This window comes from Macrobrachium nipponense, chromosome 10, assembly GCF_015104395.2.
Source record: "Macrobrachium nipponense isolate FS-2020 chromosome 10, ASM1510439v2, whole genome shotgun sequence".
Classification (NCBI taxonomy): Eukaryota; Metazoa; Arthropoda; class Malacostraca; order Decapoda; family Palaemonidae; genus Macrobrachium; species Macrobrachium nipponense.
This window is the reverse complement of record NC_087204.1, coordinates 71227370-71239869: the sequence shown is the minus strand read 5'-3', so window position 1 is coordinate 71239869 and position 12500 is coordinate 71227370. Positions and strand designations below refer to the sequence as shown.

Sequence of the window (12500 nt, the reverse complement as noted above, 5' to 3'; positions counted from 1 at the left end):
CGAACCATCGCCCAGCGGACAGTGACGTTTTCGATTCGGCTAACAATTGAGGTTATAAGTTTATACCGACTCCGACCTTACGAATCACCTTCGGTTTATGCATATGAAAATATATTAATTTCAGAAGGTTTGGTAGAAGCGAATTAGATATTAAAGGACATTTGTTGCTCGAATAGTTTATGTGAATCACGGTGATGTGATAATTATATATGCATGTATAATATATATATATATATATATATATATATACTATATATATATATATATATATATATATATATATAAATTCTTCTGTTAAAACAGGATACTCTCAAGTATAAAAGGCCCATTAAAAACCCTCTGGTTTAAAGCTAAGGACTATATTTCGATGGACTAGCTTCCACCCTTATCAAGCTTATAAGGGTGGAAGTGAGTCCACCGAAATATAGTCCTCAGCTTTAAACCAGAGGGTTTTAATGGGCATTTTATATTAAAAATTTTGAGATACACACACACACACACACACACACACACACACACACACACACACAATATATATATATATATATATATATATATATATATATATATATACATATATATATGTATGTATGTTAAAAGTTTGTAAACCACAAGCAATCCCTAGTACCCGCTAAACCCAAAACCACCACAATCCGGCTATACTATGAAAACCAATATAATGCCAATTACAAAATGGATGAAAGAATATTAAAAGATATAATACATACAAACATGGAAGGTAAAAGTGAAAATGGTAAACTAGAGCTCAGAATATACTATAAGAACCCCAGAACCTGCATTTTAGTCATGAAAAATAACCCAGCACCACCTCCGGGGATTTTGGAGAGAACCAACGTCATCTATAAGTTTCCATGCCCATTGGCTTTATCCAGACCACCTTTTCGCAGAGACTGGTATCCCACCGGTAAAATGGAAGTATTCATAATCATTCTAAAGAATTCCATAATATGAAACCATCACGAGAGCACCTTACTGAAAATATCAAAATAATCGCAAAGGCCAAAGACAGGAAAAGACTGGCTATAAAGGAAGCACTTATCATAATTCATGAAAACCCAATCATGAATAAGCAATATGATCATTTTAATAACGTCCTTAAATTCCAAAATTGGAGTCAAGACAACCATAGAGACTGATATGATTTATCCTAACCAAAATAATCTAAGTGAAATAGACACCAGTTTGTCTGATGTATCCTTTACCGTAGAAAACCTCACACGACATTCTAACTTGACTAACCTAAAACACAAGAACACCCCACATACGATACCAGATATGGCAATAATTTTGCAAAGATTCGGTATAAATCCTGATCCTTTGAGACGAATGCCAATTGACGATTAGCACTGGTTGGAATTCGAACATAGCACAACTCCGGATGCAAGTGATTCCCACACAACATCCCAAAGAATACGTTCACTAATTGGAAAATGCAGGAACCGGAGTGCGGTTTTGGGTGACAAACTAGCATACGGGCTGCTGCATGAATGAAGCCCTTTTAGAGTACAATTTGAGGTACGGTCCTATAATGGTCGATGTGTAATTGTTATGTACTTTTATTTTTAATGAGAATTCATATACTATGTTGATAATGTATGAACTATTTTATTATCATTTACCATCTACGACTTTATAAATAATGCAGAATTTTAATTGCTATTGGATTTGTATACTTTTAAACATTTACTTTACATGAGATAATAGCCCTTACTGCATTTTATAATGTAAATATATAATTTTAGGTACTGAAGATGAAATCGGATGATTTTGAAACATGTTTACGGAAATAAAAAGAACACTTAAGGAATTTTATTCAAGATGAAATATATAGACCTTCTGTACTCTGTCCCTGAGGAATTACGGAGACTTTATAGGTGCTATGAAAGCACTTACAAAAAAACTGTTTAGCAAAAGGTCGAGGGGATTTAACACCATATGCCATAAATAGTTATACACACTCCCACACACACACACACACACACACACACACACACACACACATATATATATATATATATATATATATATATATATATATATATATATATGTGTGTGTGTGTGTGTGTGTGTGTGTGTGTGTGTATGATACAATAGCTGTAAAGATCCATAAGTAAATATATATATGTATGTATGTATGACACAATAGCTGTACAGATCCATAAGTAAATATATATATGTATATATGATACAATAGCTGTAAAGATCTTGGAATTCTTGGAATTCGACAAACTAATTCTACAAATACTGAGGACGAGGGTTACCGTTATGGATGCCTTATTAACGATGAACAAACAGACAAAACAAGCGCATATACAAACAAACAAACAAACAAACAATAGTTCCCTTCATGCACGTAAGAAAAGCAAGGCAAGAAAATTAAATTAAAGAAAGTTCTAAATGGGGGAAAGTGTAAATCTGTCTTCTCTTCACTTCTTTCCAGAGCTTGGAATAATAACTGATGTTTACAAACGGCTGCTATGTAAGCATTTAAGATACTTTTTCAGTCAATGGCCCCTGTAGCCTTGTTCCATATGAAAAATGATACCCATTCATATATATACTAGCTGTACCCGGCCACGCGGTGCTTGGGGGGCTCAGTCTGGTTAAAGTCCATTTCTCTTACTCTCTCCAATCACACTGTCTCTTTCCCTCTTTCTTCTCACTAATGCCAGCTCCTCTCTCTTCTCTCTCTCTCTCTCTCTCTCTCATATAACCTATGCTCTCTGTCTCTCTCATCACTTTTTCATCTTCTCCTATCTAACACGCTCTACTCTCTCCTCTCTCTCTCTCTCTCTCTCTCAAATAACCTATGCTCTCTGTCTCTCACTCACATTTTCCATCTTTCTCCTATCTAACACGCTCTACTCTCTCTCTCTCTCTCCAACAATCCCTGTCTCTTGCCCTCTTTCTTCTCACTAATACCAATTCTCTCTCTCTCTCCTCCCAACACCTGCTCTTCTCTGTCAAAATAACTATCTCTCGTCGTCTCTCCTCTCACTCACTTTTTCATCTTTCTCCTATAACACGCTCTACTCTCTCTCTCTCTCTCTCTCTCTCTCTCCTCCCAACACCTGCTCTTCTCTGTCTGTCTGTCTCTCTAACCCTCCCTGTCTTTTTTCTTCTTTCTTCTCCCTAACACTCTCCCGGGTCATTTTTTCTTCTTTCTTCTCCCTAACACTCCATCTACTCTCTCTCACTTCCTCTTCCTCTCATTATCTCTCTGTCAATCCCCTCCTAAGTCTACGGGCATAATCAGCCCCGTGTCACAGGCAGATTCAGCTTCGTTTCAGGGAATCCCTTCTCACCCCCACCCCCTTCGGAGGGGTGGAGGTAGGATGAAACTCCTTTACAAAAACACGAGCGTATTCGAATGCAATGTTGTCTCAAAATTTCAAAGCAATCGATGAAGAACTTTCGGAGATTTAAGATTTTGAACAAATGAATATTTACATTTTTATTTATATAGATAGAAGATTATATATATATATTTATAGTATATATATAAAGGACACTTTTTTATCATATCTTATACAATTATTCTTCTTAAATTATTTACTTCGCAGATTTACTAGCTTAATTTGATTTATTCATTTGAATGGTAAAACAATTCAAAATTTTTAGAATTTGTTTCTTTATGCACGAGGTATGATTTTGTGTTGGATTTATACCGACCTGGGTCATCGATTAAATAAACACGGAAATTCCACCTCCGTAAAATTGTTAATGCAAGGACCTTTTCTCTTTTTTTCACAGCTACACAGTACGTTCGTTGTAGTTGAAAAAAAAAAAAGATAGTTCTTATCATCGGTACTTGAGAGTTGTAACACAGAATGTTATCAATCATAACATGACATGACAGATACTTCATGGACATGGAACTTCCATGTTTATTTAACCAAGACTATAGTCGTTACGACTACAATTACAAAAAAATAACACACACCCACACACACTAAAGAAAAAGCAGACCTCCAGTGGCTAGGTTTGAAGCGCTGTGAACTACCTAGGAGACACTAGTTCGAATTTTTTCCTGTTCTGCTTCTCCTCCAAAACACACACACACACACACACACACATTGAAAAATTAAGATGTTCGCCTTTTTCTTTAAGGGTTCAAAGTTCATTCACCTTTTAATATATTGTTGAGTGTAGTATTAACAACAGTCTCAGCAAACTTTGTGAGTCTGGACTGAATCGCAATGAGTTAGTATTTGTACAGAAAGCTACTTTAATGACTGAGAGCAAGTCTTTAAGTAAATTGTATGAATAACAGAAGGACATATAAGCAAATGTTTTTCATATTTAATATGCAAAGATCTGTCCGTCTGAGAGTCTGTTTTACACATACTATAATTAGCTTTTACTTATATCTCCTCAGATATATATATATATATATATATATATATATATATATATATATATATATATATATATATATATGATATATATATATATTATATATCTATGTTCATCAAAAAGAACTGGACTACATAAAAAAAAATAAGCAGCAAAAGGACGGCCAAAGCCCTATGGAACTTCGAGGCAAAACCCATGTACGTAAAGAGAATTGAAAAATACCTAAAAAAAAAAAAAATAAAAAATAAAAAAAAAGATCAGCAAAAATCTATGGTTGGTGAGTTCACTGACGAATATTTTTTTCCATGCAAAAAAAAAATGCTTTCGAAAAATATCTAAAATAATTTATTGCGTAGAATACGGTGAGTTTCCGAATCCGGTTTTTTTTTTTTTTTTTTTTTTTTTTTTTTTTTTTTTTTACAAATTCATTAAAAAACTTTCACTGGAATAAAATTCCTAAAATTAAGAGAATCAATGTAACGTATGAATGTCTCTCTGCCAAAAAAGAAATAAAATTATTTGAATATATCAAAAATACTTTTATCTGTATCCATTTCGTCCAAAGAACTTTACCGGTATCCATTAATGTTTTGAATTACAGGGCAAATAACTAGACATGAAAATAGGGGAATATCTAACATCATTCTTTTTTCGTTGGCGAAGGTCATACCAAAACAACAAACAAAACAGTGGGAGCCTCAAATAGTACTACTGTTAGTGCACAAACGTAAATTGCCCAAAAGTTTGCCAATATTATGGTTATTGTAAAATCTTCATTATCTGTCAGAAAAAAATCTCCTTTTTGAAAGAGCACTAACTTCACTACAATGCAACTCACAGAAAACAAGCATGTGCACCGATAGGGGGCTTTATATATATCTCTCTCGGATACAGTGGGTATCTTCTACACATCCCCGAAACCATTTAGCGAGCCAGTGATCAAGTGCCTACAGGTTTTTGTAGCTAAGGCTCTTTTGGACTGAACATCCGGACGTTCAATTTAAACATGCGATAAGCAATGTATCCCTGTTTTAAATAAGCAAAAGCATGTCCATAATTAGAGTCATTAACACTCCAGTCAAAAATCGATAGGAAATTACAAATGACCCCGTTTTGAAATAGAGGATAAATATTTATTCGAATAATGCAAGTCACACACATTCCAGTTATTTTTGCATTACTGGGAAATGCAAAAAAAAAAAAAAGTTTCCACTCCATGAACTGAGAGTTATTTACTGGAACGTGAAAGGGGATGGAAAACAACGCTTGTTACTTTCATTTAGTCTATCTTGTAAATTCTATACCGTTTCCAGCATTCTCCAGTTGGCTGATCAAAGCTTGAGAAAAGTTCGGAAAGGGGAATCATAAAGCTCGAGTTTTTAAACTTAAATTCTCACGAAATGAAAGCCTACTTCTTTTACATGAAACGAAGATTTCTGCAACTTTTTTATTTTTTTCTGAGAATTCCAACGGTACGAGAACAAGACACGCAAAGTCTTCGGGACTCATAGATTCACGTCTGATGAATGTCATTTTACTCTTAAGGTTATAACAACAATTTGTAATACCTCTTTCTCACCTCAGTACGCATTGATATTGCATGTTATCGGGTGAATGCGCACGTGTGCACAATTACGCCATTAAAGGAATTGGATTTTCAATAAACTGCTCCGCAAGAGGTTTCAGAACCGAACGTTTATTAGTAGCATTACTAGTAGTGAAAAGACTCAATATTAGCGGGACGTTTGGTTCTGGGTTGTTCAAGGTTTTATCGAGCTGGTAAGAGGTGATGATCTGATTTTCTTCGTCTCTTACAGTATGCAGAAAATTGGATGCAATTGAAACTCTACTGGAATGACCTCATACGCTTCACCAAGCTTATCGTTCGGAAATTCAAGCAGAATCAGTTGGTGGTGGGTTTACATTGTGCCACCTTTTTGCTAGCAAGGGCCTTTGGCATGAACTTGGTAATGTGTGCAAGGGAGTAGGAGGCCTGGTGACGACTTCGGGACTCTGCACAAAATTGAATGGAAGATTATTCTCATTATTATAAAAAGAATAAAATTGCTGTATGGAAAACTGGTGGAAATAGAAATTAAAAGAAACCTCTTTTACCAGGCAGATCAGGGGTCCTCAACCTTGACCTGTGAATCCCCAGGACTTCGCAGAGGATGAGCTGATGGTATTTAGGTGGCTGACTGAAATGACTACGATTATTTTGTTAATGTGAAGTTGCATAACTTTTAAAATGATAACTGCCTGCAAGTATAATTGTTGATAATTTCAGTCACTTGATGAAGCATTGTATTGCCAATGTGCAGTGAGCTAGAAATACCAAATCACAGAGTTCCATATTCAGTTTCCGAGCGATGAGGTTACGGGCAAGCTTGGTTCGATGACTCACGAGGTTTTAGTAAGAAAAAGGTTAAGCGGACTGTAATTCTTAGTGATCACAAAATTACAGCTAAATTCGAGAAACCCACTACAACGTCCAACGTCAGGGGACGCTTCTTTCCCTGGCACTTGACGCTTTTAGTCAACTCCCCATCGGCCTTGTTCTTTAGCTCATTTTTTTAATGCCCAACCGTAGGACCAACCAAGTGCCCCTACCTAGCCCAGAAACAGAGAGGGGGAGAGAGAGATAGAATAAAATAGGGCTTAAACACGAAAGAAGCGATAAACCGACCTCTCAAAGGAGGGAAGGTTATAGGGAGATGTTTTCGATTGCATTCCCAATTAAATGTAAGCCCAAAATACCCACATATTTTTAAAATAACGAAGAGCTTTTCAAAATGGTCTAAAGAAATGTTAAAATAACGAAGAGCTTTTCAAAATGGTCTAAAGAAATTTTAGAATAACGAAGAGCTTTTCATATTTTCTTGTCCGTCTGCCTTATCAAAACCAAAACGTCAGAAATATGAAAAAATCAGAGGGAATGAAAAGAAATGTCGCTTCACCCGAAAAATGTAAAACGTGATGCTCCCATAAAAAATACCATGAATTTCTCCGATATTTCAACACCACAGTAATAGCACTATCTAGCGCAAAACAGGCAATTAATAATTTATGCTCGAATACGAATGTCGAGTAATACTTTTGTTTTCATCAAAACATCAAGGGGCAAAAACACCAGCATTTTCCAAATATGAAAATGGCAAAGTAATGTCTAGACTTCCTATCATACTTTGATTTTTATCAAGAATACTCGACAAAAACGAAATTCTCACAGGACAGACAAAGGGCAAAAAGATACTTATAGTGTCTTTCATACACGCGATTTATGCTCTAAAATTTACCAACTCACCACACCACCACCTCCCTCCCACCGGCCAAAAACAAATAAGTATGAAAAACACTCCTAGAACAAAAGAAAACAATATGTTGTAAAACTGTCAGAATATTTTGAATTTCAAAAATATTATCACGTCAAGAAAATGCCACTATCCCCGCAAAAAAAAAAAAAAAAAAAAAAAAAAAAAAAAAAAAAAAAAATGTTATGCACAAAAACACAATTTTACCGAAAGCACTTGACTCGGCCTAAAAAGTAGTGCTTCATTTGCACGCACAGCATACTAATGAACTCTCATCAGAAGAGCCAGACCGGAAAAAGAGTCCTTTGCTCCTCGTCTCATTCCCAAATATTGAGACAAGAGTTGATGAGGCGATCAATGCCACTGGATATTCTTCGGTTTGACTCTTGATGTATTGTCGTTGTCAGCCATTCCGCCCAATACGGGTAGGAAATGACCAAACTACACATGAGCAATGTTGTTATATCAAGGCCCAGAAAAGTATACTTTTCGTCGTTTGAAAGGAATGAATTGAATGAAAATGAACGTCTTCTTTTCGCAACGACAATAAATGACTATTGTAGCTGAGAAATCAAACAAGATCCCTTGGGAGCTGTTATTCATTTTCATGAAATGAAAAATCTGGAACCGAAGCCTTTTCACAAAATTGTACAAGAATAAATTTTTATTGATATGCAACACTATGCAAAAACCAATGCAAACACCCAAACCCTACTATAAAATGATAAGAGATTCAACTGAATATTTTTAAACCTGAACAAAACGCAGAAACAAAAGTGCCGTCCCTCGCGTCGTCCTTGCATGCGAAGGGCAGCAGCCAGCTGGGCGATTTAATTATTCAACAGTCGATATGCCCGAACAAACATTCGACCCCCGCCAGAGGTGTTTTTCTTGTATTACGATTCGTTTACACTTCATTAGGTATTTTTGGCTCTCCGCCCCTGTTTGCCTCAGCTTCTCCGGTGGTCCCCGGGAGCCGTGAAACTTCACGGCGGGGAAGAGTAAACGGACCCTTGTGGTGGCTCCTGCCCGGGAGGAGGTTTCCCTCTAAGCCCGATGTTCTCAACCTGTTCTCTCATGGGAAATGTCAAAGGGTACATTAGAAAGTGATTTCGGTTTCATCCCTGAGTGCAATCATAACCTTTGCTAGAGATGTTAATTATCACCACTATATAATAAACATATTACAAGGTACCCAACTAAAGAAACCTGTGTTGCAAATCCATAATGAATTACAGAATTAAATTGCAAGGTCATAGTCTTCTATCTGAACATGATTAGTGTTAACTCGGCAGCACTTAGTTGGCGGAAAAGATTAAGAGCTGTGCTAAACGAACGTCAAACTTAAAAGCTCTCACGTCTAATATATTTATTATGACAATATCGTTGTTAAGGCTTATGAAAATAATACTCTTACTGGGTTTAAATGTAGGCAACAACTTAAAACATTTAGCTCATACAGAAGCCAGACTTAAACAAAACTGAAATGCTACATGGATACGTACATGATTTCTTTATTGTATACCTATATTTATACAAATATTCATATTATTATTCCTACAAAAATAAATCCATGTTCTTGCCCGATATGATAAAGTAATGATGGGATTTCAAATCGAGTAGAAGAAATAAAAGCACAAATGCCACAAACTTGCCTCATGAATCGATGGATCACTGAACAACTATAAAGAATTCATGGATCTGCATTCAGGTCAAGATCCAGATTAAATCATATTAACTCTTCCTTAGATCAGAAATAATCCCTCCAATACGTTTTAAAAAATCCCGTATGTAAGTTTCCTATATATTGGCGAGCAGGCAGCTCAACAAACAGACAGCTTCATTTATTACGAAAATGAATAAACAGAAACAAGGAGGAGTAACAGATTACTACACAAAAGGCCTAATTTATATTCCACTAATTTGTCACTCGTTTCAACAAATATGAAAAATGATGCAGGCTCATGTCAACTATCAATAAAAATGATTAATTTTGCGTCTTTCGTTATAGCGTCATTGGTGTTTTCCAAATATTTACGATGTTACTGAACCATTTACAAAATGTTTAATAAATATGCCAATCAATCAGTTTGTTGTGTGCGAGGTTATTGCTGGAGTATTTGGTGCAATTTTAGAACAAATATGATGTAATGGAGCATTTTTCAAAGACAACAGTACATGTAACCCTAATAATCCATGCAAATATAATACATTTCCGTGATAAAGCTAAAGAAATTCGTACTCATTATAACTGTGAAATGGTTCTCTCTGCTAACTGGACACTGAAATTCTACCTACTAGTAAGGGAGAGAGAGAGAGAGAGAGAAGAGAGGAGAGGTGGGGGGAGGGAAGAGGAGGAAGGCGAGAGAGAGAGAGAGAGAGAGAGAGAGAGAGTGGGGGGTGATTTCTAAGTGGATCATGTTAATGTTAGCAAATGCATGGATAAAGGACTACAGAGCGTATAAAATTACACTTCTCGTAAATACAGAACCTGTGAATCATTTCTTAATGAAAGAAAAAAATCATATATAGAAAGAATCATTCAGTTTAACAGGTAGTTTCCAAATGACCTCTGGGAGATGAAATGACCACTGAAAACAAAAGCCCTTGATAACTCAAGACTTCTGGCATCTCAAGGACCTATAGCAATTCAAAAAAGCTAACTCAAAGTGGCCCCTGGCTTCTCAAAGGGTTCCCTGGATCTTAAACGTCTTCAAGTGACTCAAAGTGTCTTTTATAGGCCTTAGTAAAAAAAAAAAAAAAAAAAAAAAAAAAAAGACTGGATAACTCACACTGGATCCTGATAACGGCAAGTAACTACTATAGTGCTTGAAAAAGAATTCTGGTGATGAAAACTTCGAGTAATATACAGGTCTTCCGGTAACGCAACAAAGCTTTTTGGTAACCGTAAGAGTTCCTATTAACTGAAAAGAGACCACGCACTGGAGGAGTCACTAATCTTGTATTCTTACCATAAAGAGTCGTGATCAGAATACTAATGGCTGGAAATTTAGATTTATGGCGAGGGCTACTGAGCAAAAAAAAAAAAAAAAAAAAAAAAAATGGAGGAGCTTAGGGCCTGACGGAGGACAGGAGAGGGTGGTGGATTCCGACTAAGGAATCCGTCTCCTCATCCTACTTCTTCTTATTCTCCTCCTCTTCCTCCTTCTCATTTTCTTCTTCTTCTTCTGCTCTTTCTTCTTCTTTGGGAATTAATGACGTCCACTCTATTTCATCTTCTAAGTAAACAACAACCAATCCCACTATCATGGGTTAATCCAAGACTGATGGAGTGCCCACAGAGGACGCGATGGTTTCGAAGGGTATAATTACCCTTCGAAACCATTTTTCGAGTGATATCTCTGGGTTCATATAAGATATCTGAGTAATACTCACGTTTCCATGCATAAGATTCCTGTTCAAATCAGGGCCTAGAGAACCTCACATTAGGCACTGCACCTTGGGTAATATCCCATGTATCAAAAACAAAAAAATACATTCATTCATAATACATCATAGCGTGCCACATACTACTGGTAGCACCAAAAAATTAAGTAATACAAATGTATGCCGTAGGCAAAATTACATTTAATTCTTTTAAGAATTTGGCAAAGATACAATAAACCTTTAGAGAAAACGTCTGAACCTAAATTGAAGCCAATGCCATTCATCACTCCGAGATCAAACCTGTGCTCCCTTCTTGAGCTCGAATGTGACAAAACAGCATTCGAGGAAAGGGAAGCAATTACTCCGAAGATAGCGTACAAGTACCAGTTTTCTGCCCCACTTCCTTCTATGGTTATTCCATCAGGGACCGTTGAATTCCTATTGATATGGCTATCCACTGAAATTGAGGGACCTGATGGCTCCACGCATGGCGGTTTATTGCCCTGTAAAAAAATCCAAACTTTCCATGCACCAAAGAGACTTCATTCCCCTATGGGCTGTTACTAAGTCGGCAATGCAGATAAATTCACCCTGTTCGTATGCTCAATGTACTGAATTATTGGTTTCCAGTGTCTTTATTGCTTAAGATGCATCCAAATTACCCGGAAAACAAACTGAATTCTTTGTTTTTCTCATGATTTATGTTGCGAGGAATTCATGAAAAAGATCACTCAAACTAAAAAAAGACTAGTCGACCAAACTTTTAATGCCTCTCCTAACTTTGAGGACAGTTTTTTTTCTTTTTAAAGCAAAAACATTGATCACATTTCCAAAAGCTTTATTGCATACTGGTCGGCGCTCTATTCTGTTGCATTTTTTTTGTCTTATGATACCTGATATCTTTTTGCTGTGATATGGCATTATTAATATTTGACTCTATATTTACAAATATATACAAAGATAAGACACGCTTCATCTGTCATAAATATATACATATACGTGTGTATATATCATTGTGCATATAGTTTTTTTAGTGAATATAAAATTTCTCTTCAAAATAGTGGTTTTGGACGCAAGAATAAACCTCCACCCGAAACTCTCATACATTTCTAAATTCGTGTCAGAAACTTCATATGGGAACATCTGCATACACACATCAGTCATTTTTGTCTCCGTTAACAAAAGGATAAAGACAATGCATCAACGTTTGGTTATCTGTTTGTTTCTCGTTTGCTGGTTTGTCGACGATATCTCGATTAACACTGATGTCTGAATTTCAATACTGGGCTATAAGCCACTAAAGATTATACTAGATATTGGGGTAAATTTGGTTTGCGATCCACGTGAAGTATTCTTTATTTATTAATTGATTTATTTATCTATTCATTCATGTATTTACTTTCGGGTGTTGGGAGATATATAAGC

General features: G+C 36.0%; 1 protein-coding gene across 1 annotated transcript in view; it reads left to right on the top strand.

Annotated features, from left to right (window-relative positions):
- The window catches only part of LOC135223673 (uncharacterized), a 357214-nt gene that overhangs the window by 143764 nt on the left and 200950 nt on the right, over positions 1 to 12500 (top strand). The gene's annotated exons all lie outside the window — the stretch shown is intronic.